A 27,880-nucleotide genomic window follows, 5' to 3' on the forward strand; every position below is an offset into this window, starting at 1 on the left:
TCTGGCCGGGAACCAAAATCCTGCTTCAAGCCGCTGCAGGCCGAGGCGACCCGGAATCAGGACTAAATGGTGAAAACACCCACTGACACATAGACACAAAGAAAAGGTGTCTGACACGAGGGCATCTTAGAGGAGGAAAGAGGGAAATAACATTTATTGGGTCCCAGGTGGTCTGCAAACATTACTTCATTTACTCTTCATAAGAATCCTAGATCGTAGATAGCTTTTATCAGTTTATAGAAATGGGGGTCCAGAGGTTAAGCAGGAACCCCAATGTCACACAACTTGTAAGTGGGGGAGTCAGCATTCGCACCCACGACTCACTCCGCAGCCACCTTCCGGCTCTATCAGGGAGTGTTCCGAACCACCACTCCGGCCCTGTGTCCGCGGCTGAGGACACACTTTCTCACCAAATCCAGGGCAGCCTCGGTGCTCTTCTACATATAGTCGGTCACTCTGGATCTGCAGGGTGGGTGTGCAAACCAGGCCTGTGGGCTATCCCAGCACCATTCCAGCTGCCTTCCCATCGGCCATCATGGGCTCTTTGTGCTGACTCAGGTGTGTCTTAGGGCCCAGCTCCCCCTGCAATGCTGACGCTGGGCTCAGGTAGGCGGTGCCAGGTGTATGACAGGATTCCTGGGAAGGTTTATCATTGATGCGGGGCACTTTTTCATTAGCGGTGCGTACATTTGAGTCAGTCATTCCCCTCTCCTCTGTTAAACGTTAGTTCCTCTGGGATAGGTGACATCCATACTTTACTGCAAATTTATTTTCTGGGTCACTTTTTCTTTGTCCAGTTTTTTCTTTTCCAGTTGTCTGGGGACATTGGCTGAAACCCAAAGCCTAGAACAATAGGTGATCTCCCTTGCCCCCCTCCCCAACTTCCTCACCCCCTCACCTCCACCAACCCACACATTTTAAAGAGAGGTGCTAGACCATCCGTGACGAGCTTGCTAAGAAGTATTCAAACCGGTCCTGCAACTTCTGGTCTTAGCACATCACCCACCTCCAACCTAGATCTAAGAGAAGTCTAAAGAATGTTCAGAGCGCTGAGGATTTCTTTAATGAGAAGGAAGGTGTGCAGCCAAACCCCATGTGGCTTCGTTAAACTATTTCTTGGGCATGGCATAATTTCCATAGTTTGTTGGGCCAGGGCCGGAATGTTTCCTTGGGGTCCGAGGTGACATGACTGACACCTTGGGAGATAGCTAGGCTCGAGGGTCTTGAAAGCTCCCCAACTCAAGATTTCTGCCTGCTCAGGAAGGGACACCCCAGTACAAAGTGCCTCTGTGGGCTGAACTTTCAAGCAGGAGCTAAGGGATGTTTGTAGAAAGTTAGCTGCAGAGGGCATCACCCATGTCGCCTGGATCAGGGAATGGGGCAGTGCTGCGGGATCCTCAGCAAGGGGTCTTCAGGAACCCACTCAAGGCCCCCTTGAAGAATAGGGGAAAAGTCTGCCTGTAGACAACTGGTAAGTAACAGCCTCCCAAAGATGTCCACGTCCTAATCTCCAGAACCTGTGACTACGTTGCCTTAATTACAGAAAGGATTTCGTAGATGTGATTAAGGATCTTGAAATGGGGAAATTATCCTGGATTATCCAGGCAGGCCCAATATAATCACAAGAGTCATTTTAAGAGAAATGTGAGGACAGAAGCAGAGGTCAGAGAGGAGAGAAGGTGCTCCTGGCTTTGAAGATGGAGGAGAGGGCCACATGCCAAGGAATGCAGGTAGCCCCTAAAAGCTGAAAAAGGCAAGGAAAGGGATTCTCCCTTTGAGCCTCCAGAAGGAAGGCAGCCCATTGTAGACTTAAGATCTCAAGAACTGTACGAGAATAAATGTTGGTTGTTTTAAGCCGCTAAATTGGTGGCAGTCTGTGAAGGCAGCAGTAGGAAACTAATACACCTTCCATGACCTGGAGGCATTCAGCAGCCAGTGTATCTTTGTCAGATGAAATACAGCCTGCCCAAATGTGGCACGCAACATTCTTATGCCAAAACATTATTCATTGTTTATCTGACATTCAAATTTAACCGGGCATCCTGTTGTTTTCTAATTTGCTAATTCTGGTCAGAGAGGAGTAGAAAATGCATTAACTAAAAGGACGATTTGCCCCTCTGCTTCTCATATCTCTTCCCTGCCCCAAACCTGGAGACCCAAAGCAGGTGGTGAATGTGGAAGAAGGAGTAGGAAGTCAGAAGGAAGGGTCCGTGACCCTCCCCAGGGCAGGTATCTGTGTCTGTGTCGGGTGCAGGGCTGAAGAAGAGGCAATAAGCCTTGAGTTGGCTGAGAGATGCAGGTTTTCACTTAGATTGGCCTGGAATTTTTAATATCTGAAGATAAGGATCATTGGTTAATATCTGAAAGTGACCAGAATATTTTGGGATCTTTCCAAGATATTGTCCCAGGAGGGGAAGAGAGAACCAAGAGCAAAGGGTTGAAAGGCAGTGGGGAGAAAAAGGAAAGGCAATGTCCAATTACACAGCAAATCCAGCCCAGTCAATAAACCAATCACCGTCTCTTTACCCAATCACCACTCTCCTCTGCTGACCTGCTTTCACTGCTTCTGGGAAAAGTGACACCCACATCTTACCCTGCCATAATTTTACTAGAATGCTTTTTTTCTGAGCCAGGAACGATGACCTGGCACCACAGTCAGGGGAAAGGGTGAGGAAAAGGGCAGAAATTCCAGAGGGGACCTCAGGAATAAGGAGGACCGCGTGTGAACTGGATGACTTTTCGGGGCGTGGCCATCTCTCGAGACTGGGCCTGAGCAGCTTTGGTGAACCAGGCCCAAATCCCACCATCCAAAAGGAAAAAGATGGTGAGGCTGAAAAGTTAGGTGCCTGGAGTTTTCCAGACAGGCCCTGTGAAAATCTCCCAAAGCAGGGCTCGCACTAGAATTCCACGCGGTGATTGTGTGGGCTGCAGGGAACTGCTGAGAACATTCCCTCCACCTGGGTTTTCTTGACCTAAGCAGATGTGAGTGGCTTCTGTGTGACTCACCCTAAGCCTGACCTATTTGTGAAATGCTTTCTCTACAAAAAGCTGGAGATGAGTGCAGAGAATTATACATTTATAACCCCAGTATAGACAGGATTGTCTAACCCTCTCATTTTAGCTACTCCCTGCCCCGCCCGTGGTTTGTGAATGCTGACCAAATGTTGGCGAGTGTCTAATGGCCTAACCTATTGGCTCCAGCGGTAATTGCCAGGTAGGTGGGGGTAGGAGATGAGGAGTAGTGGGGGGCTTGCAAAGTGCAGGAGCAGTGGGCTCGGGGAGGCTGTGAGCGCCCAGAGATCCATTTCTCATTCTGCTTTGCTTCGCGGTACCCCAGGAACCTTGTAAGTATGAATGGGCTGCAGACGAGGTATCAGCACAGTGGGGAGTTGGCCTGATGTAGTGGAAGGAGCTGGGACTTCACACTCAGATCTGGGCTTGGATTTTTTTCTGCCATGTTACTTGCTGTGTGATGGGCTTTTCATACTCTCTTCCAGAACCTCTTTCCTCATCTACCAAATGGCCGTAGTGATCTGCCCTTTCTGCAACTCAGACTTCATATAAGAGTAAGAGAAATGTTACCTATGAAATGTCACATACTGCAAAATGTTCTACAAAAGTTTTGAAAGTGCTTAGAGAGCTTTACATGAGGTTTCTGAAAATTTGCCTTTTTCATGACAGCTGATGCTAACATGGTCTGGACTAGCTGAGCCTGCCTGGGACCCACCTTCCAGTCTGCCCAGACTCTCCCATCTAACTCCCCGTCAGGATTTGGGTGGGGAACCCAGTGGGCCCAGCCCCGGGAGCTCCGGTTAATAACTAGGGCCGCGGCTACCAACACTGCAGAGCTGCTGGTGCCCCTGAGAAGGTCTCCATTTCCCCCTCTGTGCCCTGCCAAGGAGGAGGGAGTGCTCCGGGGCTGGGGGAAAGGGTGGCACCGCGGACAGCACCTCGTTGGGTTCTGCCATGGCCGCCTGCTGGCTGCCTTACTCAGCAGTCTCTGAGCGTGGAGCTTTGAGGGGGCGTTGGTGGTGACCTTGGGTTAAGCTCAGATGCCACACTCGTTCCTGCTGCTGAGAGCAGCTACCTGCGAAGGCAGGTGTGGGCCTTTTCTGTTGCAGAGGCTGAGGTTGTATCACCCTCCTAAAGCTCCTTTGGCTTCATCTTTGAAAAGAGAAGATGTGACACGGTGGTTGAGTCATGTGCTTGGATTCTGGCTTGTTTCCTTGGAGATTTGACTGGTCGCCATTGGGACCATAGGCAGGAGTGGAGCTGGTTTCCTCTGCACCTGTTTTTGTCAACTTCTGATATTAACAGAACAGTCAGATTCCAGAGACTTCCCAGGTCTAGCTGGGCCAGATTGGGATCTGCAGTGAGGCCAGTGGTGGGTCAGGGAGTACACACGAGGTGAGGAGGGAGAGGGGCGTCCCAGCCTCAGCCACAGGGCTCAGACGTGCTTCCTGCTGGGTTCTGCTCCCTGCCCCAGGTGTGACCGGCCCTGGGCAGATCAACTGCTGTGGGGAGGTGGGAGGTGGGGAAGTGGGCCCCACTGAGAAGCTAGACCAGAGCAAGGGCATTTCCTGACAGAAGTGTCTAAGGACTTCAGAGAACAGTCTTTTAGAATGTTACGAGTCACCTTTGCTGACATCCAAAATTTACACACAAAAATGTAAAGCCATTCTCATCTTTGTCTTTTGCTGGGATCATTAGCTGAAAACACCCCCAGCACATGGACAGAATCAACACAACATAGACATTATTTCAATACGCAAGTTTTGGACCCAGATGGCCCGGTTTCAAATCCTGACTTTGCCCCTTACTCACTGGGCTACTTTGGGCAAGTCATTTAACCTATCTGTGCCTCAGTTTCCCCATATGGATCCCATGGGAAAATAATAGTATCAACTTTATAGGATTTATTATTAGTTTTAGTTTATTATTTTTTTTAGTTTTATTTATTTTATTTTTATTATTTATTATTATTAGTTTAATTTATTTTTAGTATTATTTATTTTTATTTATTATTATTAGTTTTATTATTTATTTTATTTTATTATTTTATTATTTATTATTATTATTAGTTTTCCCATATGGATCCCATGGGAAAATAATAGTATCAACTTTATAGGATTTATTATTATCACACGGGTAATAATAGTATCAACTTTATAGGATTGCTGTGAGGGAGGAAAATGTACGTTAATACATGTAAAGTGCTTAGAATAAGGATGGAGTCAAAATAAACTTTCAATGAGTGTGAGCTCGTCTTGTTTCATGTCATTATTTCAAGAGTATAACATTTCTCCTCGCCTTTTTGTATGCCTGGCTCTGATGGAAAATAGGTTTCAAGTGGTGTGTCAAGTTCAGTCCATTGGTTGTAGCTACCTGGACAGCTGTGTTGAGAAGGATTCTGAAGCTGCATCCAATCTCAGCAAGGGGAATTATGTGTCCCATTAGCGGGGTCTGCTGTGAGTGAGGACATAGGGAGCAGTGGCATGGGTGCCACATAGTTTCCTGTTCTGTGACTTGCCCTGCTTTAAGGGTTTTTGTTTGTTTGTTTGTTTGCAACATCTTTTTTTTTCCTTTTTTTTCCTGGCTGTGCCACGGGGCATGTGGGTTCTTCATTCCCTGACCAGGGATAGAACCTTCACCCCCTGCAGTGGAAGCGTGGTGTCTTAACCACTGAACCGCCAGGGAAGTCCCTGCTTTAAGGTTTTTTTTTTTTTTTTTCTCTTTCTACCTCGGTCCCAGCCCTTGCTACCTGCCTTGCTACCTGCCTTTGCCTCTGGTATCCCGGTCCTTTGATGGACTTTGCTGTCAATAGCTGCTCTGTAGAATCTGGAGTTCATGTCAGATAAGAACTTTGAGATTTTTTTCCTTTGGAGAAAGCAAAGCCCGCAAGGCCTGGTATAGAGGATGCTGCTAGCTCAGTGGGGAACCTGAGGGTTTCTCTGTGTGCAGAGCAAGGGCGTTCTCAGAGAAACCGGGAAGCTCTTCACCGGGCAGCTTAGTCTTCTGTGATCCCCATTGTTCTGGAATCTAAACGCTAATGATTAGTACAGGAACTTCCTCACAGCCTAGGCAATCATTGACTTGTTAATGCATGCAGGACCTTGTGCTGAGTTATCCCTATTTCCATTCAGTGGCGGTCTTTCTGCCTGAACACAGGTGGACGGTTGTGGTCAGGTCACCTTGTGGCCCCTTGTGGCCATCTCTGTTTGCAGAGTGCCATTCTGCCAGTTTGGGGAGCTGTGCTTTGTCTTGAGTCGAAGAGATCTGGGTTTGAATTCTTTGTTCTACCAATTACTAGCGTCGTGATTTGAATAAGTTGCTTAAACTCTCTAAGCCTCACTCTCCTTGTCCGTAAATGGGAAGAAGAGCAGACCCACCTCATCAGGCTGTAGGGAGGCCTAAGCGAAGGATGCACTGAAAGCACGTGGCATGAGCCCGGCCCATGTTAAATGCACCAAAAGCGGTAGCTATTATTTTCTTAACTCAACCAGAAAGCTCATCTTCATTAAATGATATAATATAAAAATAATGGTTCAAATTTGTGTGACACTTTCACCTTTATTATGCCTAGCACAGAGCAAGCACTGAGTATTAGCTATTATTATTAATAATAACATTGAGAGCAGCAGCTCTACTTAGCTATGAAGGGTGAGATTATCACCCAAGCCCTTGACCAGGCCTCTTAACTTGGGGCCCATGGACCCCTTGATGGTCTGTGGGTAGAATCTGTGGGGTTTGTGACCTTGGATAGGAAAAGAATTAGACTTTTTATTTTCACTAACCTCTAACTGAAATTAAGAATCTCCTTCAATTATGAACATAGGCAACAAAATACACTAGTAGTAACAACACCTGTGACTTTGACACCAGCACAATTCCACATAAAATATTGGCTAGGCTTGATGCTACTTCAAAACTAGATACTAAATCTGCTGTTAGAACTTGTTATTTAATGTGTTCATAAAGAAGCATGTATTCTGATACTTACATTTCAATGTAACTGTTTTTCTTTAATACTTTATTTTATTTATTTATTTATTTTTATAAATTTATTTGTTTATTTTTGGCTGTGTTGGGTTTTCGTTTCTGTGCGCGGGCTTTCTCTAGTTGCGGCAAGCGGGGGCTACCCTTCATCGTGGTGCGCGGGCTTCTCATTGTCGTGGCTTCTCGTGTTGTGGAGCACAGGCTCTACACGTGCAGGCTCAGTAGTTGTGCCTCACGGGCTTAGTTGCTCCGTGGCACGTGGGATCTTCCCAGACCAGGGCTCGAACCCATGTCCCCTGCATTGGCAGGCAGATTCTTAACCACTGTGGCACCAGGGAAGCCCTCTTTAATACTTTATATTCATTTTATGCAATTAAGAACTTTATCCTGGAAAATGTCAACAGGCTTCACCAGACTGACTGCTGGAGGAGTCCAGGGCATGACAAGGTTAAGAATTTACAGAGTATGAAGGCAGTCCCCAAGGCCACCCTCACTTCAGATGCCAATTGCAAGACCTGGGGTCCCCAAGACCACCCTCAGTTTTTTGTTTTAGTTTCTTGTTTCTTAATTGAAGTAGAGTTGATTTATAATGTTTCAGGTGTATAGTAAAGTGATTCAGTTATTTATATATATACTTTTTTCGGATTCTTTTCCATTATAGGTTACTACAAGACATTGAATATAGTTCCCTGTACTATACAGTAGGTCCTTGTTGTTTATCTATTTTATATATAGTAGTGTGTATCTGTTAATTCCAAATCTATCTCTTCCCCCACTTTCCCCTTTGGTAACTATAAGTTTGCTTTCTATGTCTGTGTGTCTACTTCTGTTTTGTAAATAAGTTCATGTGTATCAATTTTTTAGATCCCACATATAAGCGACATCATATGATGTTTGCTTTTCTCTGTCTGACTTACTTCACTTATATGATAATCTCTATGTCCCTCTATGTGGATGAGACCACCTTCAATTTTCATAAATTACTAGAAGAACTTATAGAATTTACTGAAAGCTACTGTACTTATGGCTACAGTTTATTACAGTGAAAGGAATCAGCAAAGGGAAGATACACCTGGAGCAGAAAGTTCCGAGAGGGGAGCTTCCGGCTGTCCTCTCCCAGTGGAGTCATGGACAGCACCAACTTTTCCTGGCAATGATGTGTGACACTACACATGGGATATTGCTAACCAGAGAAGCCCACCTGAGCCTTGGTGTCCAGAAGTTTCATTTAGACGCAGTCAGGTAGCCATGGTGGACCACCTGCTTGGCTGACCTTTCATCTCCAGGCGTCTGGAGGTAGAACTGATATCATGTGGTCAAAGCCTCCAGTATAAATCACATTGTTAGACTATCCAGTGTGGTCCAAGACCCCAGGTAAACGCTTATCTGGCAGGACATTCTAAGAATTTAGCAATACCTTGCAGGAGCTGAGGACAAAGGCCAGACCTGTCTTTGGGGAAGGTTAATTCTTTACTACACAAGCTCCACTCTGGAAACTGCCTTGGAGCGGCCAGCTTGGAAGCGGGTGAGTGTCGGGGTGGGGTGGGAATCAGCTAACACACACAGTTGTAGCTACTGAAACCGTTTAGATCTGGGGTCCCCAACTCCTGGTCCGCGGATCGGTAGCGGTCCGGGGCCTGTTAGGAACCGGGCCGCACAGCAGGAGGTGAGCAGCTGGTGAGTGAGCGATGTTTCATTTGCCGTTCCCCACCACCTCCTGACCCAGCCCCCATCTCCCCCACGCCTCGACCAGGTCCGTGGAAAAAGTCTTCCAAGAAACCAGTCCCTGGTGCCGAAAAGGTTGAGGACCGCTGGTTTAGAGCAATTTTTTTTTTTTTTTTGTACCCAGCAAAGACAGTGTAAAGGTCATTGTTTCCGGAGGCAACTGAATAATACCAATGATTAAAAACATAGCTCAGCCTTGTCTCTACACCTAACACTTTCCAAAGTGTATTTCCAAATGTTGGAAGTGTTAATTCTCAAAACATGTGGAAGGAAGGGGTCCTGTTAAACCTCAGAAGTGAGGGCCCCAGTGGTGGGGCAGAATGTGGACTGCCCCACGCCTCTTCCCGGGCTGTTCAGACAGAGTGAGTCCTGTGGCCGAGAAGATCAGCAGGTATTTTGCAGAATCAGGTTACCTGGTCATGCCGGGGCGGGGCTAGGAGCTTAGCCAGCTTTGGAGATGGCCTGTTCTGGAGTTCACCAGGCATGATTACGTGAGGTAATTGACTGCGCATGTGACCAGCTTACATGTGGGAAAGCACAAGTTTGCCGGAGCCTGGAGTCTTCTAGGCCCAACACGTTTTGACTCACCTAAAGTGAACCCAGAGTCATGACCTCATCCTCCAGTTTGGGGTAAATTACATGCAGTCAGTCTCTATGTTAACATTGAAAAGCCACACTTTCAGGACCCTATTGCTGGTGTCTTCCTGGGTAAGGTCATTTCTATAGGCCTGTGAGGGCTGAGGCTCCGCCACCTCTGCAGGAGCCTGTGTTCCCTGAAGGTGAGAAGTGCACTGGCCCCGCAGGTGGGCACAGAAGGCTTTCTGGGGTGTGGCTAGGATCCAGAGAGCTTTGTGTTTCCCTGAAGAGCACATCTGTGCTCACAAGTGTACTTGTATATAATTTCTGCAGTAGCTGTGACTATTTTATGGAGGTCTGTGTGGTTTTTTTTAAAGCTGCCTTTAAAAAGGATCCTTTCAGGGCTTCCCTGGTGGCGCAGTGGTTGAGAGTCCGCCTGCCGATGCAGGGGACGTGGGTTTGTGCCCCGGTCCGGGAACATCCCACATGCCGCGGAGCGGCTAGGCCCATGAGCCATGGCCGCTAAGCCTGCGTGTCTGGAGCCTGTGCTCCGCAACAGGAGAGGCCACAACAGTGAGAGGCCCGCGTACTGAAAAAAAAGAAAAAAAAAAAAGGATCCTTTCAAATGACCATTCTCCCCTTCTCCTCACCAGTGCTGCTGTCCATAATTATTTGGAGGAAGCTCTTTCAGATAATCATCTACACGCCTTTTGGCCCTCATTGCCCAACTGGACTGCAGCTCCATGGGGCAAGGCCTGCTCTGTCCTGTGTATCTCAGCACCAACAGCAGTGCCTGGCATAGAGCGGGCACTTGGCAGATGTTTGTTGAATGAATAATAAGAATGAATCCTATGAGATCACTCACTGTATTCATTTCCTGTGGCTCCTATAACAGATTACCAGAAACTAGGTGACTTAAAAGAACAGAAATTTGTTCTCTTACAGTTTCAGTGGCCATAAGTGCAAAGTCAGTATCACTGGGCCAAAATCAAGGGGTCAGCAGGGCTATCACCCTGTGGTGACTCTAGGGGAGAATCTGTTCCTTGTTTCTTCTGGCCTCTGGTGGCTGCAGCATTCCTTGGCTCGTGGCCGCATCACTCCAATATCTGCCCCTGTGGTCGCCTTCTCCTCTTCTGTGTGTGTCACATCTCCATCTGCCTCCCTCTTTTAAGGATACACGTGGTTGGATTTGGGGCCCACCAGGAAATCCAGGATAATCTCTCCCCATCACAAGACCCTTAATTACACCTGCAAAATTCCCCTTCCTCCCTTTTTCTCTGTATAAGGTAGCATTCACAAGTTCTAGGTTTAGGAAGTGGAAATCTTTTGGGGGGCCATTGTTCAGCCTACCATACTCACAAAGGGGATATAAACCAACAGAAGGCTGGGCAGTCCCTCACTGAGCAGTCTGGCAGGGGGACACACATATTCCTGAACACTGCTAATTCAGGGAAAGTGTCTCAGAGGACTCTGGCTCATGGGGGAGCCCTCATGCTCATATTTGGGGCCTATGTTACTATGAACACGTGAGAACAAGGTATAACCATCTCCTTCCACCCTCAGAGTCTGTGCTCTCAGCAGACCCACGCTCGCCCTCCCCAGAGCAGGTTCCTGCCCTGAGTCTCCTGTGGCAGCTGCAGATGTCAGGAAAGGCAGCCCTTCCCAGGACCCAACCTCAGGAGGGCCCTGGTCCTAGGGCTCCCTGGCGTGTCTCTGTGGGGAACCATCTTTTCCTGATCATGTAGGTAAGTTGTCCTTCCCCTTGACAGCAACCACATCTCTGCAGCCTGGTAGGTGAGGGGGGGGAGGTGGGGAAAGCAGCAGATAAGGGAGCAGTGATAATTTGGAAAGGTCAGGTGCCAGATAAAGAGAGGTCAGATAAGGAGGAATCCGCCCCAGGCTGACAGGCTAAAGCCTACAGCAAGTTTTGCTTTTTGTGATCCCTGGGACCTGCGGATTCTGCTGCTACCCTCTGTCCCCAAACAAATGATGAAAAAGAAAGACTAAGAAAATAGACAGGACTTGTCTGGATTTAGCAGGTTTATCCATGCTCACTTGCTCTCCACATCACCCTCCTACAGAATGCCCTGCCCCTAATGGGTCCAAATAGCTTTCCAACCTATTGTTTAGGGACCTGTGGAATTGAGGTCTTTTATTCTCTATTCTCTAGATTTTCTCTAAATTTTCACTAATCTTATTGTTGCTCTGGCTGGGACTCCCAGAGTGAGTCTGCAGGAAAAGGTGAGACTAAAGCAGAGTGTAACTCCAGGATCTCTCCGTCCAGGTCCGTCCTAACTAACACTCAGCCAAGGAGGAGCTGGGTTGAGGGGAGGGGTGGGCGCACATGCACATCTTCCTTCCAGCAGGGTGGGCTGTCCTCCTCTCAGATGGGCTGCCTTCTCTGGAAGTGCTGCCTCTGATGCAGTCTCCATTCCTTTTTTTGTATTTCCCTTCAATCTGATTCATCCCCTGTGGGCAATAAGAGCCACTGTGGGTTCCCTGGCAGAGTTCTTCTTTTTTAGAGGAATTTGTTTTATTTATTTATTTATTTGCATAATATAGGGTTTTTTAATCGAGGTATAATTGATATGTAACATTATATTAGTTTCAGGTGTACAACATAATGATTTAATATTTGTGTGTATTGTGAATGAACACCACAATAATTTGAGTTAACATCCATCACCAAACATAGCTACAGATTTTTTTTTCTTGAGATGAGAACATGTAAGATCTTCTCTTTTAGCAACTTTCAAATATACAATACAGTATTATTAACTATAGTCGCTGTGCTGTACGTTACGTTCCCAGGACTTATTTTATAACTGGAAATTTGTACTCATAATAGAGTTCTTACAGTTAAAATGTTGACTTTTATTCATCAAGAGTAAAAGAAATTTCATTGGCTAGATTTGTTTTGATGAGTCAGGGGAGGGCCTCAATTTAGAACAATTGTCTTCCAAAGATTTGGTAGGGGGTAATTTTTTGTTTCTTTTCTTTGGGTTTTTAGTTTGTTTTTTTTTTCCAGATGAAGCTACAAGTACATTTGTGTCTTTGTCTAAACAAGTAATGCCAACTTCATTTTCAAACAGTGTGCTTGGGCTCCATTCATCACTGTGTTAGGGTTTTTTACATTTTTTAATTAATTTTTTTGGAGTATAGTTGCTTTACAATGTTGTGTTAGTTTCTGCTGTACAGCAAAGTGAATCGGCTATACGTATACATATACCCCCTCTTTTTTGGATTTCCTTCCCATTTAGGTCACCACAGAGCACTGAGTAGAGTTCCCTGTTGCCTGGCAGAGTTCTGAGTGGAGAATCAGGTGGCCTCAGGTGTCCTTCTGCCCTGGCTCGCTGAATTTTCACAGATAGTACAGCATCTCTGGGCCTCCGTCTGCTGTGGGACAGTGTGAAACAGGTTTATCAACAAGGATCTTTCCAGTGGTGCTACTCTGAGCCTCTATGGTGTTAGAATTGGCTCAAGGACCGAGTTTGGATCTCGAAGTTTAGGTTTATTCCGTATTTGCAGCCCTCTTTAAAAAGCAGGTGGCACATGGCTCTGCATCTGTCTGAACTTGTGGTCATTGTGTTTTATTTGTTCCATGACCAGCAAAGGACTGGCTTAGGCCTTGCATTTCAGAGAGGGGGGACCAGGCTCCCTGGGCACACTCAAGTGTGAGGGGCTGGCAGCGGAGCTGAGGAAGGGGGTGAGGTTGGAAGGCTGCCTGCAACCTCCCCTCGGCACCACCCTCCCTGGGTGGATCTCACACCCTTTTGCTGGGGAGAAGAGTCTGAAGGGATATGCCAGGAGGTGGCTGTTATAACAAAATGCCACAGAGTGGGTGGCTTAAGCATCAGAAATGCATTTCTCACAGTTCTGGAGTCCGAGATCAGGTTGCCAGCAGGGTCAGGTTCTGGTAAGTGTTCTTTTCCTGCTGTAAACAAAAAGAACAGTGTTGTTCATTATCCTGTTAGACAAAGGGTTAAATCACAACCCACTGCAGTCACCCAGGACAGTGTGCCCTGAGGGGCATTCAGGAGGGAAAAACTGCAGGAGACACTCTGTGTTTTGGATAAACAGGCCCCTACCCAGTTAAGGTGCATTTCTAAGGAAGAATTTAAACGACCCCAGATTCTTGTGTCTTCCATGCTAGAAAAGCACATTAACTTCAGTTATCTGTTCTTTGTGATTAGCGGTCATCTTTTACCAAGATGTATGCTTGACTAATTGTTTTTCCTAGCCCCCAAATTCATTTATATACTGGCTCGTCACCTACCTCTTCAGAGTAGTTCCTCAGAGCTAGCTGACAGCCTGATTCCTGGACTATAGTCCTCAGTAAGGTGCCTGAAAATAACTTAACTCACAACTCTCGTGTTTTTTTCTTTCAGTTGACACTGGTTTGCAGACTGTTTCCTTCTTACTGTGTCTTCACATGGTGGAGAGAGAGATCCTCTCTCGTGTCTTTTTCTATAAGGGCACTAATCCCATTCATGAGCGCTTCACCCTCATGACCTCATTTAAACCTAACCACCTCTCAAAGGCCCTGCCTGCAAAGGCCATCACATTGGGGATGAGGTATCCACATATGAATTTTGAGGGGGACACAAGCAGCACTGTTCTCAAGGGGCAAGGTGGCAGCATCTCTCCTGCTGCCCACAGGGCCAGGTGTCTGCTGGCAAGTCTGGGCATGGACAGGAGGGTGCGTACAAAGGGGGCTTCCACCTGCAATGTCTTCCCTGGGAATAAGCTTGCCTGTGCAGAGTGGCTCACATTTACACGTGACGCCTTTGTCAGATCCACTATCTCTCCATTCTCCCCAAATCCCCCTGAGCTCCTCCTGGGTGCCACATCCTGCAGTGGTAAGAGAAGGAGGTGAGTCAGTCCTGGAGCCTGCCCTCTAGGGACTCTTCCTGGTAGGGAAGACCCTCTGGTGAGCGCTGTGTTGGGGGGTCCAGCAAGAGAAGCTGTAGAAGGTTTAGATTTGACCTCTTGATTTTTTTTTTTTTCGGTACGCGGGCCTCTCACTGTTGTGGCCTCTCCCGTTGTGGAGCTCAGGCTCCGGACGCTCAGGCTCAGCGGCCATGGCTCACGGGCCCAGCTGCTCCGTGGCATGTGGGATCCTCCCGGACCGGGGCACGAACCCGTGTCCCCTGCATCGGCAGGCGGACTCTCAACCACTGCGCCACCAGGGAAGCCCAACCTCTTGATATTTTTGATATGCCATGTTCTTTACCACCCAAGGCCTCGCCACAGGCTGATCCCTCTGCCCAAATCCCCTTCTCCCATTCACCTGGTGAGCTCCTACTTATCTTTCAGGTACCCTGAAAAGTCTTCCCTGAGGCCCTCCCCATCATTATTCCAATTCCTCTTGACATCTCTTAGCTTTGTTTCCTTTTCCTCTCCCTCCCACAGGAGAGAGACTGTGTCTGTCATGTTCCTTGTCATACCCCAGTGCCTGGCACATAGTAAGCAGGCAGTACATGCTTAATGGATCATCGAAGGAAAATGTTACACAGAGGAGGCAATGATTAACTTTATCAGGAGCGAATCAGGGAAGGCTTTCTGGAGGAGGTGATGACTAAAGGAAGAAGAAAAGTTTGCTGGGTGTTCTAGGCAGTGGGAACAGAAGGTGCAAAGGCCCAGAGTGGTGACATCATATGGAAGGTTGGTGTTGTCAAGATGCAGATGAAAGAGCTGCAGGTCAGGGTCTGCCCATGGAAGACCCAGCAGGTGTGTTCAGAGCTGGGGGATGGGAATTAGAAGGGGCACAATGCCACTGCCCTGGAGGCTGTATTAGGTGGATTGACGGCCCCCAGGCTGGAGCAAGGAGGCCATTAGGAGGTTATTGTGATGCACCAGGAAAGAAGCATAGACCTGAACCCAGGCAGCAGCTGTGAGGATGGGGAGGGGGGATGAATTTGAGGTTTCAAGCTGGAACTCCAGGGCTTGATGACTAATCCAGTGTGGTAGAAGGAGCAGTGGAGAGTGGAAGTTCATGCCACTAACCTGAACCACAGACCCAAGAAGAACAACAACTCTGAGGAAGTTGAGGTGGGAAGGTTTAGATCAGTTCTGATTCAGACACAGCGAGTTTGAAGATCCTTTGGGACCTCATGTAGCAAACCGTTTTATATTTGAGTCCAGAGCTTGAGAGAATTCAGAGCAGGAGGTGTAGATTTGGACTCCTGGTCACATATGTGGAAATTAAAACCATAGGGATGAATGAGACTGCTGGGGAGAGGGTGTGGAGTAGGGCCAGAGGTCTGGGCATAAAACCCTTGGGGAAGTAAAAACTCAAGTTGCCTTCAGAGGAAGAGTACCCAGGAGAGGACACCAAGAAAGGTCTGTCCCTCTATCCTCCTTGACATAAGTATGTGGTCCTTCCTGTTCCAAAGAGTGGATCTTGACAGTGGAAGCCAGTGGTGGTAACCTCATTCCCCTTGTCAGTGATTGGTATAGGAATGGACCTGTGACCCATCCTGACCAATGAAACGTGAGAGGAAGAGTTCTAAAGGGCTTCTGGGAAAGGTTTCCTATTCTTAAGATGGGGGCAAGGATGAGATGGTTCTATTTTACCTCTGGACTTTGTCCAGTCTGCATGGGATACCAGAAACAGTTGCAGCTATCTGTGATCATAAGGAAACCCAGCCTAGGGAGCAAGTCCACATGCCAAAGCTGGCAGAGAGGAGAAATGGAAAGAACTGGAATCTTTGATGACATTGGTGATCCACTATCGCAGCCATCCCTGCAATCCACTCTTCCATCGAGCCTTTTCCTATGTGACATAATGAATTTTATTTTTGTTTTGGCCAGTTTAGATTAGGTTTTCTGTTACTTTCTACTAGAGTAACCAAGGGAGGAAAACATTTCAGCAGAACTCCTCAGAAATTCATTATGAAAAAAGTCTAATACTGTTAATTGGATTTGGCAGTATGGTGGTCAAAGGGCAAATTCAGTGGACAGATGGGCTAGAAGGCTGACCAAAGAGACTAAAATGTGAGTGGGAGGTGTGGAAGTAAAGACTGTAAGTGTAGACTGAAACAAACACCTGGATTTTAGTAAGTCAAGGATAGGCTATGATGTGATAAACAAACGCCAAGCCTCAGTGGCCCAACACACACAAGCTCTGGATTTTGTTTTTATTTTTTCACTTGTATGAAGTCCTCCGTGGATCAGACAGCTCTCTTCCAGCAGTGTCTTGGGGACCTGGGTTGTTTCAATATTGTGGTTATGCCGTCTCAACGTGAGAACTCTGTGGTGAGCATGGCAGGTGAAGGGAGAGCTGAGGGGACGTTCAGGGTGCTTCCTCTGCCTTACCCCGCTAGTGACACTTGTAACTCTTGCTCCCAGTCCATTGGACAGAAGTGGTCGCGTGGCCCTGTCTAGCTACAGGGGAAATTGTGGAGCACCCATGGATATGTGGTGAGCATCAACTGTGTCTGCTGGATCTTAACTTTCTGAACTTTACTTTTTCCTCAGTAAAATAGAAGATCACCCAACTCACACAGGGTTGTGAAAATCAAAGAAGATATGGAGGACCTCTTTTTTCTGTGGTCTTCCCTGATTCTGTTTTGTCTCGGTTTTTCCATGCCTGTATAATCTGGGTGTTAAAAATAAATCCCACCTACTGAACACTATGGATAATGGTAATAGCTAGGATTTATTGAGTGCTTACTGTGAGTCAGGCACAATTCCAGGCACTGTCCATACATCAACATAGTACTGAACATACTGTTTTCTCCATTTTGCAGGGAACTCATGCCTAGCATGGTGTCTGGCACACAGAAGACTTTCGATAGATGTTTGGATAAATTCAGCAACTTGTTCAAATCACAGATCTAGCAAGGGGCAAAGTGACCAATGGCCCCCCAAATACATCTAGGTCTTAATCCCTGCAACCTGTGAATGTCACTTTCCTAATATGGCAAAAAGGGCTTTGTCATAATCCAGATGTGATTAAGTTAAATTTAATCCAGATGTGGTTAAGGATCTCAAGATAGGAAGAGTAGCCACGATTATCCAGGTGGGCTCCAAATGCAATCACATGTATCCTTTTAAGGGGAAGGCAGAGGGAAATTTGACACACAGAAAAGAGAAGGCGATGTGACCAGAAGGTGGAGATTGGAGTGATGCGGTCACAAGCCAGTGAATGCCACCGGAAGCTGGAAGAGGCGAGATGATGGATTCTTTCCTTCCTTCGAGGCTCTGGACAGAGTGCCACCTTCTCAATTCCTTGATTCCAGCCCAGGGACACAGATTTCAGAACTTTGGTTTCCAGAACCACAAGAGAATAAATTTCTATTGTTTGAAACGACCCAGTTTACGGCAATTCGATACGGCAGCCACAGGAAATTGATACACCAGGTTTGGGCGATGGCCCAGGAACACCTTAGAGTCTGCAGTCCTCTGGTCTCTGCCACCTAGAAGGTCAAGAAGGGGTTCCTACGGGCCCCTGTGCCTGCAGCAGAGACAGAGGAGGAGGCGGAGATGCACTGGGGTTGGTCTGAAAGAAGAGTTTTAAAAAACAGTCTATAGACTCCCAGGAATCAGAAGTTGAAAGCCATCCATCCAGAAACGCTTATTATGCACGTGCTGTGTGGCAGACCTGCTGGGACTACAGATTTAAGAAGACTTGGAATTGGGTGTGGGTGGATTCATGCTGTTGAGGATGAGGCGAGGGGGTCCCGGGACTGGGCTGCGGGCTGGAGCCGCGGGGGGCGGAGGAAGCCCGAGGCCTGTCCTGCTGGCCCTGCTAAGGGGGCAGGTGCCTGGCCAGGAAGGGCCTGGAATCTCCTTCACCTGAAAGCAGACGCAAGGAGTGTGCGTCCCAAGGTGGGTGTTTGGTTCAGGTTTCTCAGGAAGTCAAGGCAGTGGTGGTGGAGGAAAGTGGCCTGGATTTCTGTCTGACCTGGAAGGAAGTGTGCGGGGTGAAGCGTGGAGAGGCCAACCTCCAGGGGGACTGTGAGGCCTGCAGCCAAGGTGTGGGGCGCAGGGGAAACAGGCGGAGGCTGCCAGCCACGGAGCTCATGGCCCGTGTCTCCAGGGACAGAGACGGGGCTCCTGGAGCTGTGGTTTGGGGTCACTTTTGGGTCTGCTTGGCCCGAGGGAAGGGAGTGCTGCCCCTGCAGACAGAGGGACCTCTGGGCCTTGCCACTACTGCTGGGCGTTGACCTTGGGCCTGAGGGTTTGTGGACCTTGGTTGTCACGTGACACTGCAACCTGGGGCTGAGAATGTACGTGACCTCTTCTGGGAGGCCGTCCGTGGGCACACCAGACTGGAGGGCTCCACTGGCCCAACTCACATGATCGGCCGAGAGGGGCCACGACAGCATCTTCAATTTTATGGAAGAAACAGAGCTCAAGGAAGAGGGAGGGCGTCCTACCAAATCAGGAAGAGACAAAAAGGGGGAGGTTAGCCAGGAAGGGGGGGGGCTGGGATACTGGTCAGCGCCCAGTAGCTGGAACATTCCAGCACTTTTCTGAAAGAGAGCTCCCTCAGGGAGAGAAGTCTCATTCTGTTCAGTTTTTGAGGGGGGCACTTTGAGAGCGTGACATGGTGAAGACAGTCCCTGCTTCTGTGGTGGTGGGGCTCTCGGCCTCTCCTCTTTTCTCGTCTCTCAGCTTCTCTTTGTCTTTTTTCCCTTCCTGTCTCCTCTCCCTTCTCCCCTTTTCTTCTCCCATCCTTTCTTTGTGAATGGCTCCTAGACTCTTCCTGTCTCTCTTTCTGTCCCGTGCTGTGTCTGCATCGATCACAGCCCCCTGAACACACACACACATTCACACACACACACACACACACACACACACACACACACACACACACACACACACACAGAGTCTGGCTTTATTCGGATCACCTCCGCTAATGGGCCAGCCAGGACATCACCGGAAGCACCTGTGCTCTGACACGGCCCAAGCACATTTTTTCTATTTTCTCATTTATACTTCCTCATTCACATTTTCCTTTCTGCAGGTTTGCTTACAACGTTATCTGAGACTTTCTGGCCCCTTCACGTTTCTTCATCTATTTTTATCAGCAAGCACCCAAACTTATTCCTGGTGCCTCCCCGCCCCCACGCAGCCTGAAGAGAAGGCTCAGCTCCCTGGGGCCCAGGAGGGTCAAGAGGCTGCTGGGGGATGGGCAGCAGGCAGAGAGGTCTGGCTCCTCACCTGGACTCCTGAGAAGCCAGTCAAACAGGAGGAGATGATAGTCTCCCCTCTGCTCTTAGCCTCCCCGGAGCTGCTCCCTCCTGAAGTCCAGGAGCCCTTCTGGAAGCAGGAGAAGAATTCCCACATGGAGGTTACAGAGTTCCCCATTAGCACATGATTTAAAGCTGGGATACCAGAGGGGCAGTCCAGGTCCCGCTTCTATTCCTGGTGACCCCTGGCAAGTCACATGATCCCTTAGAACCTCAGTATTTTTAGTCTGGAAATCAGGCATTTTAGTTTGCTCTACCTACTGCACAAAGGGGTCTGCGTTGTGAGCTACCTGTAAGGGTGACGACAACAAAGACAAGGGTGATGTTGATGACAGCACTTGCCACAGACTGTGTGCCAGGCCCTATCGTAGGTGCCTTAATGTATGAACTCACTTCATCCTACAACAACCTCAGAAGTGCGTACTGTTATCATCTCTGTTTTACAGACGAGGAAATGGAGGTGCAGAGAGGTTAAGCTACTTGTCCAAGGTTACACAGCTGGTAAGCAGCTGAGCTGGGATTCAAACTCAGCAGTCTGGCCCCAGACCTCACACCCCTGTGACTGAGACTTCCATGGTCTGGAAGAACAATGTTACTCCCTCTCTCCCAGTACGACAACAAGTGCCCAGGGGGAGGGGATCCAGTTTGCAGAAGTGGTCGTCCAGGTCCTGAGAGCGTGTGGCCATCTCCACCTTGGCCATCTCCTGAGGGCGACGCAGTCACTGCGCGGAAGGGGGGCGCTGCTCCAGGGCTTCAGTAACCTTCTGTGTTTTTTCAGTACAGTCTCTTCAGGCTTTGTTACCACAATACATTTATTTTTGGAGTATTACTATTACCAGTTTGACACCGCAGCCCTCTTATTTGTCAGCCCCATTCTTTCTGGTTTATGTTTAAGTGTGTTGTGTGTTGACTCCACTGCTGCTATCTTTGCTTCTTTTCTAAAAACGGTATTCGAGTGGGAAGCACTGTGTATTCACTCACTTCTTCAGCAGACGTGACTTCCGTGTAAGGACGCTGTGCTGATTGCTCTGGGGGACATCAAAGATGAAGTCAGTGTGGCCTTTGCCCTCAAGAATCTTCCAGTCCAGGAGTGACAAGTAACATGCATGGACGTGGCTGTAATAGCACATGGATGCTGGATGAGCATTGCCACCAAAGTCACGGCAGGACTTCAGACAGCTCTCAGGGAAGTCTTTTTAGAGGAGATAGTGGATAAATAAGTTATGGCGCAGAGATCCCAAAACACAGTAGTCTATATAAGATCAATCTTAGGATATAATTTTATTTCCCTCTCCCATAACAGTGCAGACGCAGGTGGCACTAGTCTGGTGGGACAGCTCAGCTCCGCAGGATCATTCAGGGACACAGTTTTGCTCTATGCTGTTGCTTTGCTCCACTGTCCTGTTGGGTATTATCTTCATCTGTAAGGTTAAATCTTGGTCATTGCTGCATTGACCTCCCACCTTGTGGCAAGGGCGAAGGGAGGATGGAGGAACAAACAGATGCTTTAAGGCACAGACCCAGAGTGGCTCACCTATTCTGTTGGCCAGAACTTGGCCATTTGGCCACATTTAATTACAAAGCAGGTTGGGAAATGTAGTCTATAGCCAAGTAACCAAGTGTCCAGCTAAAAGTTCCATGTGGAAGAAAGAGATAATGGGGGAATATTATCTCTATCTCAATGACTTGGGCCTTGGCAAATGGACAGGATATTGTGGGGTAGGAATTGGAGGGGGAGGGCATTCCAGGTGGAGAAAACGGCAGAGGTGCGGGAAGGTGAATGATGGATTTGGAGAAAGTGAAGATCCAGCATACCTGGGGTGTGGGATTTATGTAGAGGAGCCTGTGACCCACGTTTGGGTAGAGACGGGGCAGGCTTCATCTCTTTAATAGGCTGCTCAGTCTTCCCATAGAATATGGTCCTTGTCACCTGCCATCCAAAAACGAATCTTCTTTAATCAACCACACAGGATGTGGCCACCATCCGCCCAACTCAGGAAATTTAATTTTGAACTGACAGCGATCTAGATTCTATCACAAGTTGGCTCCCCAAGGCTGTGTTACTTTCAACAGTGATTTTCTTTTTAACACCTTTATTGCATTATAATTGCTCTACAATAGTGTGTTAGTTTCTGCTTTATAACAAAGTGAATCAGCCATACATATACATATATCCCCAAATCTCCTCCCTCTTGCGTCTCCCACCCTCCCTCTCCCACCCCTCTAGCTGGTCACAAAGCACCGAGCTGATCTCCCTGTGCTATGTGGCTGCTTCCCACTAGCTATATATTTTACATTTGGTAGTGTATATATGTTCATGCCACTCTCCCACTTCCTCCCAGCTTACCATTCCCCCTCCCTGTGTCCTCAAGTCCATTCTCTATGTCTGTGTCTTTATTCCTGTCCTGTCCCTAGGTTCATCAGAACCTTTTTTTTTTTTTTTTTAGATTCCATATATATGTGTTAGCATACAGTATTTGTTTTTCTTTCTGACTTACTTTACTCTGTATGACAGACTCTAGGTCCATCCACCTCACTACAAATAACTCAATTTCGTTTCTTTTTATGGATGAATAATATGCCATTGCATATATGTGCCACATTTTCTTTATCCATTCCTCTGTCGATGGACACTTAGGTTGCTTCCATGTCCTGACTATTGTAAAAAGTGCTGCAATGAATATTATGGTACATGAGTCTTTTTGAATTACGGTTTTCTCAGGGTGTATGCCCAGTAGTGGGATTGCTGGGTCATATAGTAGTTCTATTTTTAGTTTTTTAAGGAATCTCCATACTGTTCTCCGTAGTGGCTGTATCAATTTACATTCCCACCAACAGTGCAAGAAGTTTCCCTTTTCTCCACACCCTCTCCAGCATTTATTGTTTGTAGATTTTTTGATGATGGCCATTCTGACTGGTGTGAGGTGATACTTCACTTTAGTTTTGTTTTGCATTTCTTAATGATTAGTGATGATGAGCATCCTTTCATGTGTTTGTTGGCAATCTGTATATCTTCTTTGGAGAAATGTCTGTTTAGGTCTTCTGCCCATTTTTGGATTGGGTTGTTTGTTTTTTTGATATTGAGCTGCATGAGCTGCTTGTAAATTTTGGAGATTAATCCTTTGTCTGTTGCTTCATTTGCAAATATTTTCTCCCATTCTAAGGGTTGTCTTTTCATCTTGTTTATGGTTTCCTTTGCTGTGCAAAAGGTTTTCAGTTTCATTAGGTCCCATTTGTTTATTTTAGTTTTTATTTCCATTTCTCTAGGAGGTGGGTCAAAAAGGATCTTGCTGTGATTTATGTCATAGAGTGTTCTGCCTATGTTTTCCTCTAAGAGTTTTATAGTGTTTGGCCTTATATTTAGGTCTTTAATCCATTTTGAGTTTATTTTTGTGTATGGTGTTATGGAGTGTTCTAATTTCATTCTTTTACATTTAGCTGTCCAGTTTTCCCGGCACCACTTATTGAAGAGGCTGTCTTTTCTCCACTGCATATTCTTGCAGCCTTTATCAAAAATGAGGTGACCATATGTGCATGGGTTTATCTCTGGGCTTTCTATCCTATTCAATTGATCTATATTTCTGTTGTTGTGCCAGTACCATACTATCTTGATTACTGTAGCTTTGTAGTATAGTCTGAAGTCCAAGAGCCTGATTCCCCCAGCTCCGTTTTTCTTTCTCTAGATGGCTTTGGCTATTCAGGCTATTGTATTTCCATACAAGTTGTGAATTTTTTTGTTCTAGTTCTGTGAAAAATTTCATTGGTAGTTTGATAGGGATTGCATTGAATCTGTAGATTGCTCTGGGTAGTAGAGTCATTTTCACAATGTTAATTCTTCCAATCCAAGAACATGGTATATCTCTCCATCTATTTGTATCATCCTTAATTTCTTTCATCAGTGTCTTATAGTTTTATGCATACAGGTCTTTTGTCTCCTTAGGTAGGTTTATTCCTAGGTATTTTATTCTTTTTGTTGCAGTGGTACATGGGAGTGTTTCCTTAATTTCTCTTTCATATTTTTCATCATTAGTGTATAGTAATGCAAGAGATTTCTGTGCATTAATTTTGTATCCTGCTACTTTACTGAATTCATTGATTAGCTCTAGTAGTTTTCTGGTAGCATCTTTAGGATTCTCTATGTATAGTATCATGTCATCTGCAAACAGTGAGAGCTTTACTTCTTCTTTTCCTATTTGGATTCCTTTTATTTCTTTTTCTTCTCTGATTGCTGTGGCTAAAACTTCCAGAACTATGTTGAATAATAGTGGTGAGAGTGGACAACCTTGTCTTGTTCCTGATCTTAGTGGAAATGGTTTCAGTTTTTCATCATTGAGAATGACGTTGGCTGTGGGTTTGTCATATATGGTCTTTATTATGTTGAGGTAAGTTCCCTCTATACCTACTTTCTGGAGGGTTTTTATCCTAAATGGGTGTTGAATTTTGTTGAAAGCTTTTTCTGCATCTATTGAGATGATCATATGGTTTTTATCCTTCAATTTGTTAATATAGTGTATCACATTGATTGATTTGCATATATTGAAGAATCCTTGCATTCCTGGGATAAACTCTTGATCATGGTGTATGATCCTTTTAATATGCTGTTGGATTCTGTTTGCTAGTATTTTGTTGAGGATTTTTGCATCTATGTTCATCAGTAATATTGGCCTGTAGTTTTCTTTTTTTGTGACATCTTTTTCTGGTTTTGGTATCAGGGTGATGGTGGCCTCGTAGAATGAGTTTGGGAGTGTTCCTCCCTCTGCTATATTTTGGAAGAGTTTGAGAAGGATAGGTGTTAGCTCTTCTCTAAATGTTTGATAGAATTCGCCTGTGAAGCCATCTGGTCCTGGGCTTTTGTTTGTTGGAAGATTTTTAATCACAGTCTCAATTTCAGTGCTTGTGATTGGTCTGTTTATATTTTCTATTTCTTCCTGGTTCAGTCTCGGGGGTTGTGCTTTTCTAAGAATTTGTCCATTTCTTCCAGGTTCTCCATTTTATTGGCATATAGTTGCTTGTAGTAATCGCTCATGATCCTTTGTATTTCTGCAGTGTCAGTTGTTACTTCTCCTTTTTTCGTTTCTAATTCTATTGATCTGAGTCTTCTCCCTTTTTTTCTTGATGAGTCTGGCTAATGGTTTATCAATTTTGTTTATCTTCTCAAAGAACCAGGTTTTAGTTTTATTGATCTTTGCTATTGTTTCCTTCATTTCTTTTTCATTTATTTCTGATCTGCTCTTTATGATTTCTTTCCTTCTGCTAACTTTGGGTTTGTTTTTTTGTTCTTCTTTCTCTAATTGCTTTAGGTGTAAGGTTAAGTTGGTTATTTGAGATTTTTCTTGTTTCTTGAGGTAGGACTGTATTGCTATATATTTCCCTCTTAGAACTGCTCTTGTTGCATTCCATAGGTTTAGGGTTGTCGTGTTTGCATTGTCATTTGTTTCTAGGTATTTTTGGATTTCCTGTTTGATTTCTCCAGTGATCTCTTGGTTATTTAGTAGTGTATTGTTTAGCCACCATGTGTTTGTATTTTTTACAGATTATTTCCTGTAATTTATATCTAGTCTCCTAGCGTTGTGGTCAGAAAAGATACCTGATATGATTTCAATTTTCTTAAATTTACCACGGCTTGATTTGTGACCCAAGATGTGAGCTATCCTGGAGGGTGTTTCATGAGCACTTGAGAAGAAACTGTATTCTGTTGTTTTTGGATGGAATGTCCTATAAATATCAATTAAATCCATCTGTTTAATGCGTCATTTAAAGCTTGTGTTTCTTTATTTATTTTCATTTTGGATGATCTGTCCATTGGTGAAAGTGGGGTGTTAAAGTCCCCTACTATGAATGTGTTACTGTCGATTTCCCCTTTTGTGGCTGTTAGCATTTGCCTTATGTATTGAGGTGCTCCTATGTTGGGTGCATAAATATTTACAATTGTTATATCTTCTTCTTGGCTTGATCCCTTGATCATTATGTAGTGTCCTTGTTTGTCTCTTGTAATAGTCTTTATTTTAAGTCTATTTTGTCTGATATGAGAATTGCTACTCCAGCTTTCTTTTGATTCCCATTTGCATGGAATATCTTTTTCCATTCCCTCACTTTCAGTCTGCATGTGCCCTAGTTCTGAAGTGGGTCTCCTGTAAACACCATATATACGGGTCTTCTTTTTGTACCCATTCAGCCAGTCTATGTCTTTTGGTTGGAGCTTTTAATCCATTTACTCAACAGTGATTTCTGTATCAAATACTGACTGCCATTTAATACAAGTTCTGTAAAGTACCCTGTTAGCCCAGTGCCTAGCAAAAACCTTCACTGTGTTGGATTTTGTGTTAAGCCCTTGGAAGAAATGGCCACATGAAGAAACTTTGATATGTTTCAATAAAATGTTAAGGGTATTGCTTACTATTTTGCTCACTGAATAATATGGTATTTTGCTTTGTATAAGAATCAACCAATTATATGTCAATTATATATATATGTCAATAAAGCTGGAAGGAAAAAGCTTCAAAAATTATAAATGTATTTATAGAGACCCTATGTACATATCACAGACCATATTTGGGATTCTTCATTAAGTTTTTACATTGGTTTTTGGATTCAGAACATATGTATTTTAATAATAATATTAGTGCTTTAGCTCATATGTTGTCTTTTTGACTTGCTTTTCCAAAATGGCCATGTTGCCTTTCAGAATTTTCATGATGTCTGCTGGATTTCCATGTGATTTACTGAACAAAGGAACATTTTTTTCAGGCATAGAAATCTCTTTCTGCAATATGGAATGCTAAAAACAAACAAATAAACAACGTATTTATGAATAAAAAAAGAATCAACCAGATATATCTATTAATATCATGCTGCTCTGTCCTTGGCATTCAACACTTCAACAAATGTTGATTAAGGCACTATTGGCAGGCCCTGTGCCAGGTACTGGAAATACAGAGAGAAGAGACACAGTCCCAAACTTCAAGGAGCTCACAGTCTGGGGCAGGGTGTAGGGGTGTGTGACATGTGGAGCAGATAGATAAGTAATAGGCATTTATGATATAATGTGTGTTGTGAGAGACAAAGGGCAAGATGCTATGGGAGCTTGGAGAGGGAAGGTTGAAGAAGGCCTTCTGAAGGAGCTGAGTCTTCAAGGTTGAGGAAGGGTTAATAATGTGAGGAATGGCTAGAAGAATGCTCCCAGCAAAGGGAACAGAATATGCAAACACACGGAGGAATGAAAGAGGGCGGGGCAGAGGTGGCTGGGAACTCAAGCAGCTACACAGGGCTCTGGTTCAGGGGATGGTGGGAGCATGGCTGGAGTGGTAGCTGGGGCTGGTCACATGGGCCTTGCAGCCACCCCGAGGAGGATGGTCTTTGGCCCAAAGGGTCTGCGCGCGTGATTAGATGCGTATCTTAGAAATGTCAGCTGTGTCAACATAAACTGGGCAGGGAAGGGACAAAGAAGGGAACATGTTTCATCATTTCAGCTGAGAAATGATGTGCCTTTAAATATGTGACGACAAGGTGGACATAAAGAGGTGGAGAGAAATTCGAGGTATATGAAGGAAGAAGGACGGATAACAATTGGTGAATGACTTGGGGGTAAAGGAGAGACGCCTGTCAGATGTTGGATTGGGTGGCTACTCACGCAGCTGAAGGTTACAAGACAAGGAACAGGTGAGGCATGGGGGATGCAGAGTCTGACCGTGGAAACATTGAGATATGGGTCAGGTGGTCAGATGTGCAGGAGGAAGAGAGACTTAGGAGTTACCAATGTGCATGTGCTGGTTAAAGACAGGAGTGTGTTCAAACCTGGTGAACGGGGGATGATGCACCTGCTGTGTTGTCACACATTTTATTCAGTAAGAAAAAAGAAAAAAAGCAGCTTATGGAAGGCCTACTGTGGGCCTGGAACACATGGTGGCTAAACAATACACTACTAAATAACCAAGAGATCACTGGAGAAATCAAACAGGAAATCCAAAAATACCTAGAAACAAATGACAATGCAAACACGACAACCCTAAACCTATGGAATGCAACAAGAGCAGTTCTAAGAGGGAAATATATAGCAATACAGTCCTACCTCAAGAAACAAGAAAAATCTCAAATAACCAACTTAACCTTACACCTAAAGCAATTAGAGAAAGAAGAACAAAAAAAAAAAAACCCAAAGTTAGCAGAAGGAAAGAAATCATAAAGAGCAGATCAGAAATAAATGAAAAAGAAATGAAGGAAACAATAGCAAAGATCAATAAAACTAAAAGCTGGTTCTTTGAGAAGATAAACAAAATTGATAAACCATTAGCCAGACTCATCAAGAAAAAAAGGGAGAAGACTCAGATCAATAGAATTAGAAACGAAAAAAGGAGAAGTAACAACTGACACTGCAGAAATACAAA

General features: G+C 45.6%; 1 long non-coding RNA gene across 1 annotated transcript; it reads left to right on the plus strand.

Moving 5' to 3' along the window:
* LOC117203501 (uncharacterized) lies at positions 1–27,679 on the plus strand. The gene is made up of 3 exons (XR_004486280.2): positions 1–1,471; positions 10,861–11,042; positions 17,049–27,679. It is a non-coding gene; the product is annotated as an uncharacterized LOC117203501 (long non-coding RNA).
* Positions 27,680–27,880: the final 201 nt, after the last annotated feature.

This window comes from Orcinus orca, chromosome 17 (assembly GCF_937001465.1).
Source record: "Orcinus orca chromosome 17, mOrcOrc1.1, whole genome shotgun sequence".
NCBI classification, from domain to species: domain Eukaryota; kingdom Metazoa; phylum Chordata; class Mammalia; order Artiodactyla; family Delphinidae; genus Orcinus; species Orcinus orca.